General features: G+C 33.9%; 1 pseudogene; it reads left to right on the top strand.

Annotated features, from left to right (window-relative positions):
• The first annotated feature begins 7,476 nt into the window (after nucleotides 1-7,476).
• LOC145266827 (U2 spliceosomal RNA) lies at nucleotides 7,477-7,613 on the top strand (annotated as a pseudogene).
• Nucleotides 7,614-7,904: the final 291 nt, after the last annotated feature.

The raw sequence follows: 7,904 nt of genomic DNA, 5'->3' as shown, positions 1-7,904 counted from the left end.
ACAATATATTAATTATTTATTTCCTTAATCCATGGATTTTCGATGTAGGCTCATCTCCTCATAGGAGAGTCATTAGCAAAATATTTATTCTGGCTCGATATAATTTTGCTATTTAGCATATACATTGAAAATATTAATAGATTAAAATGCTTTAAAGGGACATAGAAAAGGAAAAAAGCATAATCTTACATCCACTCTGAAATTTAAAAACACTATTCAAAAATATGTAAACGAAGAAATGATTTGCGGCCATTGTAAACGGTGCCGCTACTTTTATCTTAAATTGAACTCACTAATAAGGAAAATAAAATAAAATAAAATGGTGAGGTACACTCAGGCTTGAATAGGGGTCCATTCGATCCGTAATCAAATACGGTACTTGTACAGTTTAATCAAGTCATTAAAAAAATGAAAATATCGAAATTATACTGTACATATCCGTTTTGAACTGAAGATTTCCGAAAAAAAAAATCACTTAATTTGATCCAGTGTTTTTTTTTTTTTTTTTTTTTTTTTTTTTTTTACAGTGAAACATCACGTTTTTATGACAGCACGTTGAAGGCAAACATCTTGGAATTTTTTAAATTTTTGTTTGGATTTTAGAAACGCCACGGGGAAATAACTCAGTTTAAAGCGCCGACGCTCCCTCCCCATCTTTAATACTAGGTTTTCTTCCTAAAAATCGAACCTTTTGCTCGGTATCATAACAAATTGTTTTTTCGCTGTAAAACAAAGACTACTTGATGAAATTAAGTGATTTTTTTTTGGGGGGGAGGGGCTAAAAACATTAATTTCTTTACCCTCAACAAGAAGGAGTAGAAAAAATCGAAGAACTTTATTATTAAAGGATACGTACAATATAACCTTTTCTCGATATTTTCATTTTTAATGTCTTGATTAAACTGTACAAGTTCCTCAAATACTCTACCACTGATCTACATCTCCAAATGACAATAGTTCTGTTATTTTTCAGAAGAAATGATTTACTCAGAATTGAATCTTCCTTGTTTTGCTGACAGTTATCTCCCTTGGCCGGCTGTATATATCACTCTGTAAATATTCTTTTTTATCTATGAGAAAAAAAGGCTCGGGGTTTTAAGAGTTTGGATACTTATCGGATGAATTTCTGTAGTAAACATATCTAAGAACACTACCGGATATATATATATATATATATATATACTAGCAAAAATACCCGTCGTTGACTGGGTTCAAAAACAGCCTACAAAAAATGGACTCTAATTTATGAAAGTATGATAGGTTATGAAAAGGAAGGGTTGTAAAGAGATAGCTTCGAATTTGGGGTATCAAAACCAAAGCAAAATATGAGGAAGGTAAAATGAAAATAGATAAACCCCATAATTTATTATACCATACCTGTTCACACTGAAACACTTATCACCATATTCTGTGGATCTATATAAAAAAAAACTTGTTAAACTTTGTGACATATTTCCATTCTATGGAGTTCTGGTGCGAACGAACACCCCATAATTTTATTATACCATATTTCTTCAAACTGAAACATAATTATCAAAGTATACTTACGCAGATAGATATGTAAAGTCTTTATTAAAGTTTGTGCCTATTTCCATTCTATGGAGGCCAGGCGCGAACGCAGACCCCACAATTTTATTATACCATCCCTATTAAAGTTAAAACATACTTATCAAAGTATTCTTATGTATATCTATATACAAAAACACTTGTAAACGTTTTTTTTTTGTAATTTTTAATTTTTTTATTCCCATACATTGTGGACCAGGCGCGAACGCAGACCCCACAATTTAAATGAACCACCGTTCAGCCAGACCAAACATACCCATTCCTGTGTCTCGAAATATCTTCTATCATTATATGTAATCAGTTTTTTAAAATAGTCAACCATATAGGAGCCTATTCGTGACCAGACACACACACACACACACACACACACATTCAGCTTTATATTATATACTAGCAATCGGTGCCCGGCGTTGCCCAGGTGTTTTGAGGTTAATGCTGAGAAAAAAAAAACGGTCAATTTTTTAAACTTTGACCCCTATTATGACTTCTTAACATTTATTGTTTAGGGATCAAGTAAAGGTAATAAGTTAGATCCATGTCCAAGGAATCTATATCTAAAATATCACGTGTTTAGATCCAAAATTGTAGGAGGAGTTTGGTAGAGTTCTCAAAGGTCAAATCGTTTGATAGCGAGGCAAAATTTCGCGAATTTGGCCTTTTTATAAAGCAGTTTGGCCTTCAAAATTTATGTTTGGCCTTTTTCTTCACCGATGAAATCTGGGGACGCAACGGGAATTTTCGGCTAAAAAATGTTGTTACTATGCACATGCACATCTATGTATTGAAATACAATCTGTGGCAAAATTTCAGGAAAAACTAATGGATGGTTCTCTCGCAATAGTCCGGACAATTCGCTAAATTATCTCGTCAAAACCTTAAATCTCGAATTTTTGTGCATTTTTTTTCGGGGGGGGGGCTAATTTGGCATAATAGTGTCCATTTAATAGTATTATATTGAAAAAATAAATAAATAAGGAAAATTACAAAAAAAAACAAACAAGAACAACAAAAGTGTGCCGTATTTTTAAAAGTTTTATTGCGTTGTTTTTATTTGCTTTTTTTTTTTATTTCATCGGTGAAGAAAAAGGCCAAACAGAAATTTGAAGGCCAAACTGCTTTAAAAAAAAGGCCAAATTCGCGAAATTTGGCCTCGCTATATAAAAAAAAAATGGGGAAATCCCCCTACTTGAACTTTCTGTTTAATTAATAATGACTCGCTTGTAGCGTTGATGTTTTTCTTTTTTCGCTATAAAAAAATAACTACTTGATGAAATTACGTGATTTTTTCTGTAGGAAAACTTTATCCCATGACGAGTACGTACAATATATATATTTTTTTAAATATTTCCATTTTTTAATGTCAATGGAAAACTGCACAAGTACCCAAACCCGAAATGTAAAGACCATGAGTGAACGCGCGTTTTTTTTTTTTTTTGTAGTTTAGTTTCATAATGGCGGCCGTGGATGTCGTAGGTTGGATTGTAAGATTGTGTAAGATTCGTATTTTTTTAATTTGTAAATCGCAAGTTAGAAAAAAATTAAACCCTTCCAAGATGGACAATAAATAAAGCCATAATATTTTATGGTAAAATTAAGAGCCTACGAACCATAGTTTTTTAGGAGATGTGATTATTGGATTAACCAATCAGAAATCGTCTGTGGCACACACATCTCTGTTTTTATAGATATATAGATATATATATATATATATATATATATATATATAGAGAGAGAGAGAGAGAGAGAGAGAGAGAGACAGAGACAGAGACAGGGACAGAGACAGAGAGACAGAGAGAGATTGGTTAGCTTTTTGTAAAATTTACAAAAAATAGACTCCGCCGTTTTGGATGGTTGGTTTTGATTTACGGCATATCAACCCTTTTCAGGTTATTTAATGTCAAATCCAGCTATTTTGAAGAAATTTTTTTTAAACAGAATATTTTTTTTTTCAAGTCGGTTTCTATGTAACCCATAGTTGGGACCCTAATAGTTACTACCACTCCGGGTCAGAGTGGACTTGAGAGCAATGGCAATTAAAGGGTGACTCCACACTCCCCAAACCCTGCAAGATGGGGCCTCACTATCGGATATAGTTTAAGGTCATATTCAGGACCACCGTTTCGGAACCTATGAGGAAAGGAACTAACACACACACAAAGCGACTTTTAAAGAACGAGACACGCGAATTATCCATAAACGATCCGCTTGGTCATTTGATTCTGATATTCTGCTTAGTTATTAAATAGAATAATAAGTTATGTATTATCCATAATAAAGACCAAAGTGCATTTATTTTTAAAACGTATGCAGATAAATTCGCAGGGAGACCCGATGTGGTTCGAAATTGAATTAATATGAACAAATATTCCACTCTCCCATGATTTTATTGTCATCGAAATTCGTGAAATCGTACATTTTTTTTTAATCAAATCATTAAATTGCTAACTCTAGCAACTCCCGCCCCGTGTGTACCGGGCGGAAGCTTCACAAGCTTCCCCTGCAGTGATTTAGTTCACAATATATTATAGTTTACATTGCACTGTAGAGAACTGGCTGTCGATTTTGTAAATTTATCTGTAAATAATGAATTCTTAAGTTCAAAACGCAACAGTCAAGTATCACGGCTCAATTGTGCTCTGAACAGAAACACTTATCTCTTACGCGCTCCTGTCTTAACAAAGAACCAACCGTTGATTTTATAAAATTATTTTTAGGTATTCACTTGAATTAAACTTTAACCTATAAAAATCAATATCACGATTCAATTGCGCTCTAAAATAAAACACTCGTTTCGAACGCGCTCCGGTCTTATAAAAGATTCTACAGTCGATTTCATAGGCTGGGCCTTACTGCTTATGCAGTGATGTAAACTCAAATGCAGTTGTGATGTTAGGTTGTATAAAAATGTTAACTTTGGTCAAAATCAGACTTCCTACTTTTAATCGGATTCCCCAGTAAAAAAAAATCTTTTTTTTATTTTTAAGAGAGAAAGTCTATTTATACAGTCAGTTTTTTTGTTTTTTTTTTAATTTTCGATACGCGTACTTATCAGATGATATCTTTAATCAATTCATATACGTGTCACCTTGGTACAGTTGTAACGTCATCAGCTTTGAATGTTACAGTTTTGCTTTCAGTTTCGATTCTGGCTAATGGCACCCAAATACATTTTTAATTCTGAAATCACAACTGTAGAATAATATATACGAAATCTGGACAAATTAATATATTATATTCAAACGTATTTTACGACCGGGCAATGCCGGGCGCCTCCTCTCTTCTAGTCTCATATAGAAATCAAGCGCTAGTCGGGGGAACGGGCATCTTCGTTTCTGAGACTATACTTAGAAATAAAATGTAAACATTTAAGAACACTACCGAATATATATATGTATATATGTTAGCTTTGTGTAAAATTTGCAAACTATAGGCTCAGCCGTTTCGAAAGGAAGGAAAGGACGTAACACGCACAAAGTTACTTCTATATTATTATTATTATTATTATTATTATTATTATTATTATTATTATTGTTGTTGTTGTTGTTGTTATTGTTATTGTTATTGTTATTATTATTATTATTATTATAATAATAACAATAACAATAACAATAACAACAATAACAACAATAACAATAACAATAACAATAACAACAACAATAATAATAATAATAATAATAATAATAATAATAGAGATAGAGACGTGCGGATTATTCGTCCATAAAGATACGCTTGGCCAGCTTATACTTTGTATTGTCTAATATCATAGTTATTAATAGAGCTATCGCAACAGAATATTCCTATCATTGTTTTGACTCTCGAGTATATATCCGATACACTTAGACACAGTTAATCAGCCGAGAACCACATCACTCAATATAAAAAGCATATAAGCTATTAACGGATACACACTCGAGAGTCAAAACAATGAAATGGTTATACTTCTGTCATAGCCCTAGTTATTAAATAGAATAATAAGCTATGTATTATCAATACTAAAACTATAATAGTAGAAATAGTGATGGAGATTGTGGTGGGTAAGTTTGAGAAATACTTCCACCGCCACCACCTCTACTACTACTACTACTACTACTACTACTCTTATGGTAATAACACTTGTCTATCTGAAACCACTGTCAATAATTTCCCCATCTCTTTATATGTGCCTAAACCTAAACATAGATTCCATGAACAAAGCTTCTTTCTTTGAACTGCACGCCTGAGGAACTATCTTCCGTTTGCCTGTTTACCAGCCGACTACGATTTGGTAGTCTTCAAGTCCAACGTAAACAAATTCTTAATGAACCGTCCCTTTAAGTAATCCAATTTACCAAATTTCAACCACTAACGATTACTAGGACTTGTTCTCCTTCACCGTTGTTCACTGATAAATCCTTATCCTCTAGTGGCCTCCGGACGTTGATAAGTGGTGACTCCTTTGTAAAAAAAAAAAAAAAAAAAAGGGAAACACCAAATTATAAACACTCCACTTTTTTCTTTCTGTTTCTCTCTGCCTTTCTTTCTTTTTTCGACCAAACCAATTGAAGACAGAAATACAGTAACGTCCAAAACTAAGGGACAAAATTTAAAAAACCTAATGTTCGTTAGAAATAACAACTGTGAAAATATAACATGTTGACAACTGGTAGTCGTTGTCATCCATAATGACATACTAAAACTTGAATCATTTGCAAAGGATAGAAAAAGAATTATAACAATTTTTTTTTTTTTTATTTTCAACGTCCAAAGTAAATTTTGTCCCTTAGTTTTGGACGCTACTGCATTTAAAAAAAAAAGTAAATAAAAAGTGCAAAATAAAGTAAAATAAAAACCAGTTGAGAAGTAGAGTCGACGAATTCATTTCGCCTTACTGTAAACATTTGGTAAATCAGTATAAATGATCCCGAATCCAGACCACATAATTAGCGTTAAAAAATATATCGTTAATGTGTCACACATTTCAAATATATTTTTTTATTTGATTGTCATGATTAATTCTGAATAAACTTTTCGTTAGTCTAACACTCTTACATTTATAATAACACTTACTAACAGGCCAATCAGCGTTGCCCGGTTGTAAAATACACATAAATATTATATTTTAATTCATCCAGAAAAGGAGACATGTGGATATGACTTATGTTTTTAGTCGCATGCAAGCGACTCTATAAGTCACTCCGTCCGTCGGTCGGTCGGTCGGTTGGTTGGTCGGTGTGTCCGTAACACTTTTGTGCTTGGCCTTTTTGGTTAAGATCAAAGGTCTGTTGTTCATAGCTGCTATTCTTAGCTTTTTAAGTTTTTCTTGGCCTTTTGGCCAAGATACAGTGTAGTATCTGTTGCGGCAGATACTGCAAGCAAGACCATATGTGGGGCGACCCCACATATAAGACCTTGGTCAATGTAGGGACAACCCTTCATACCAATTGTCACTATCCAGCTCTCTTGCTCCCCGGGGAGTTGGTCCCCATTTCCCCTTCACTCCTCACATTAAAAATCGGTCCTGTGCCTAATTTGCTCAGTGGGAAAGTAAATAAATACCCTTTTCTTGGCCTTTTGGCCAAGATAAAAGTGTAGTTTCTGTTCCGGCAGATACTGTAAGCAAAGACCATATGTGGGGTTTCCCCCACATAGAAGACCTTGGTCAATCTAGGGGCAAACCTTCATACCAATTGTCACTATCCAGCTCCCCTACTCACCGGGGAGTTGGTCCCCATTTCCTCTTCACTCCTCACATTAAAAATCGGCCTTGTGCCTAATTTGCTCGGTGGGGGAGAAAATAAATACCAACCCTTCGTACCAATTGTCACTATCTAGTCCCCTACTCCCCGGGGAGTTGGTTCCCATTTCCCCTTCACTCCTCACATTAAAAATCGGCCTAGTGCCTAATTTGCTCGGTGGGGGAGAAAATAAATAACCTTTTCTTCGCCTTTCGGCCAAGATCAAAGTGTAGTATCTGTTCTTACTACATGCTGTACTTATGTTTGTAACTTTGTGATATAAAGTGGGGGATCACTTTTCTGTGTTAATTTAATGTAAAATGATCATCCACTTTACAACCAGTCAGTTTCAAAGCCATTCAAGTCATTCTCGAGGTCATTCAAGTTGTTTTTGAAGGATTCCAGTTATTTTTTTAAGCATTCAAGTCATTCTTAAGGTCATTCAATTCATCCTTAAGTTCATTAAAGTCATTCTAAGTCATTTATTTTTTTATTTATTTAAGTCATTTCAGCCCATTTTTCGGTCATTTTAGTATATTTTTAGAATTTCATGTCAATCTTACATTCACGCATTCATTCATTACACGAAAGCACGCGACTAATAGCTATCGGCCTTGTTTTCTA

The sequence above is a fragment of the Euprymna scolopes genome, chromosome 41 (assembly GCF_053919585.1).
Source record: "Euprymna scolopes isolate OS-2025 chromosome 41, ASM5391958v1, whole genome shotgun sequence".
Classification (NCBI taxonomy): Eukaryota; Metazoa; Mollusca; class Cephalopoda; order Sepiida; family Sepiolidae; genus Euprymna; species Euprymna scolopes.
This window is presented reverse-complemented; position numbering and strand designations above follow the sequence as displayed.